Here is a 3,296-nt window from a genome sequence, read left to right as displayed (position 1 = left end):
CCATAGGTTAGTTAGGTTTAAGTAGTTCTAAGACTAGGGGACTGATGACCTCAGATATTAAGTCCCATAGTACTCAGAGCCATTTGAACTATTTGATTTTTGATCTCATGGAGAAACACAGCGAGATGAGTTTTGCAAGATCTCTCTTTGCGCAATCAATGTTGATTTTTATATAGATCCTCGTTCTCCCAAAACGTCATAATTCTTGAGTATAAAATATGGTCCATAATTCTAAAATAGATTGACGTCAACGATATAGACCTAATATTATGTGCCTCTGCCCTATGGCCCTCCTTGAAAACGGGAGTGACTTGCGCTTTTTTTCAGTTGTTAGATACCCTTCGTTGCTCCAGTAAACGACGATACTGCTGCTAGAAGGGGAGTAAGTTGTTTTGCATACTCTTTGTAGCACCTTATAGGTATCTCGTATGGTCCTAATGCCTCTCCACTACTAAGCGACTGTAGTTGCAGTTGTTTTCCGGGATAGTTAGGTCAATATCTGCCATTTCGACATCAGTACGATGACTGAAAGGGGGACTGTATTACATCTGCATCTATATCTACGTGGTTACTCTGCTATTCACAATAAGATGCCTGGCAGAGGGTTCAATGAACCACCATTATGCTGTCTCTCTACCGTTCCACTCTCGATCGGCACGCGGGAAAAACGAGCTCTTAAATTTTTCTGTGCGAGCGCTGATTTCTCTTATTTTATCGTGATGATCATTTCTCCCTATTTAGGTGGGTGCCAACTGCATGTTTTCGCAATCGGAGGAGAAAACTGATGATTAAAATTGCATGAGAAGATCCCGTCGCAACGAAAAACGCCTTTGTTTTAATGATTGCCACTCCAATTCACGTATCATGTCTGTGGCACTGTCTCCCCTACTTCGTGATAATACAAAACGAGCCGCCCTCCTTTGAACTTTTTCAATATCATCGTCAGTCCCACCTGATACGAATCTCACACCGCACAGCAATACTCCAGGGCGGACAAGTGTGGTGTAAGCAGTCTCTTGAGTAGAGCTGTTGCACCTTCTAAGTGTTCTGCCAATGAATCGCAGTCTTTGGTTTGCTCTACCCACAACATTATCTATGTGATCGTTCCAATTTAGGTTATTTACAATTGTAATACCTAAGTATTTAGTTGAATTTACAGCCTTCAGGATTGTGTGACTTATCGCGTAATCGAAATTTAGCGGATTTATTTTAGTTCTCATGTTAATAACTTCACACTTTTCTTTGTTCAGGGTCAACTGCCACTTTTCCCAGAATACAGATATCTTATTTAAATCATTTTGCAATTCGTTTTGGTCATCCGATGACTTTACAAGACAGTAAATGACAGCATCATCTGCAAACAATCTAAGACGCCTACTAAGATTGTCTCTTGTATCGTTAATATAGATCAGATCAGGAAAAATAGAGAGCCTATAACACTTCCTTGGGGAACGCCGGATATTTCTTCTGTTTTACTCTATGACCTTCAGTCAGTTACTATGGACGGTGACCTTTCTGACAGGAAATCGTGAATCCAGTAGCACAACTGAGGCGATATTCCATAGGCACACAGTTTGGTTAGAAGGCGCTTTTGAGGAACGGTGTCGAAAGCCTTCTGAAAATCTAAAAATATGGAGTCAATTTGACATCCCCTGTCGATAGCACTCATTACTTAATGAGTATAAAGAGCTAGTTGTGTTTCACAAGAACGATATTTTCTGAATCCGTGCTGACTATGTGTCAATAAATCATTTCCTTCGAGGTACTTCATAATGTTCGAATACTGCAAATCGACGTTAGTGATATGGGCCTGTAATTCAGCGGATTACTCCTATTTCCCATTTTGGGTATTGGTGTGACTTGATCAACTTTCCAGTCTTTAGGTACGGAACTTCCTGTGAGCGAGCGGTTGTATATAATTGCTAAATATGGAGCTATTGCATCTGCATACTCTGAAAGGAACCAGACTGGTATACCATCTGGACCGGAAGCCTCGCCTTTATTAAGTGATTTAAGCTGCTTTGCTACACCGAGGATATCTACTTCTATGTTTCTCATCTTGGCAGTTGTTCTTGATTGGAATTCGGGAATATTTACTTCGTCTTCTTTGGTGAAGGAGTTTCGGAAAACCATTTTTAATAACTTTGCTTTGGTGGCACTGTCATCAGTGAAGCTATTGATTGCGTCTTGCCACTGGTGTGCTTTGTATATGACCAGAATCTCTTTGGGTTTCCTGCTAGATTCCGAGACAGAGATTCGTTGTGGAAGTTATTAAAAGCATCTCGCATTGAAGCAGGCTCTATATTTCGAACTTCTGCAAAACTTTGCCAATCTTCGGGATTTTGCATTCTTTTAAATTTGGCATGCTATTTGCGTTGCTTTTGCAACAGCGATCTGACTCGTTATGTGTACCACGGGGGATCAGTACGACTGCTTGTTAATTTATGTGATATATATATATATATATATATATATATATATATATATATATATATATATATATATATCTCAATTGCCGTCGATACTATCTCTTTGAAATAATTCCACATCTTTTCTACGCTTACGTGATCAGATCGGAAGGTGTGGAGACTGTCTCTTAAAAAGGCGTTAAGAGCAATTTTAACAACTTTTTTTTTTTTTAAATAGATGTGCTTTGCGTTTATTTTTGATGGTTGTGGGTGTTACGGTATTCAGCCTAGCAGCAACTGCCTTGTGATCGCTAAACCCTGTATTCGTCATGATTTTCCCTATTTGTCCAGGATTATTTGTTGCTAAGAGGTCAAGTGTGCTTTCGCAACCATTTACGCTTCGAGTACGCTCATGAACTAATTGTTCACAATAATTTTCTGAGAAAGCATTTAGTACAATTTCGGATGACGTTTTATGCCTGCCGCCGGCTTTAAACGTATAATTTTTCCAGCATATCGAGAGTAGATTGTAGTCGCCACCGACTATATTTGTATGAGTGGGGTACCGATTTGATATGAGACTCAAGTTTTCTTCAAACTGTTCAGCAACTAAGTCTTCTGAGCGGGAGGGGGGGGGGGGGGGGTCGGTAAAACGATCCAATTAATAGTTTAGGTCGATTGTCAAGTATAACCTCTACCCATACTATTTCGCAGGAACTATCTACTTCAATTTCACTGCAAGCCAAACTACTTCTTACGACTTCCTGTGATGAAGAAATTTCGAAAGTCAGAATTCAGTGTTTCGTCTTTTACTCTGTTATTTTTCGTTTCGGTGCCTGTATGGTCACTGAGTTACTGAATACATGATTTCGATCCACCTACTGATTT

The sequence above is a fragment of the Schistocerca nitens genome, chromosome 3 (genome assembly GCF_023898315.1).
Source record: "Schistocerca nitens isolate TAMUIC-IGC-003100 chromosome 3, iqSchNite1.1, whole genome shotgun sequence".
NCBI lineage: Eukaryota > Metazoa > Arthropoda > Insecta > Orthoptera > Acrididae > Schistocerca > Schistocerca nitens.
The sequence above is the reverse complement of the archived record's forward strand: the minus strand, read 5'-3'. Positions refer to the sequence as shown.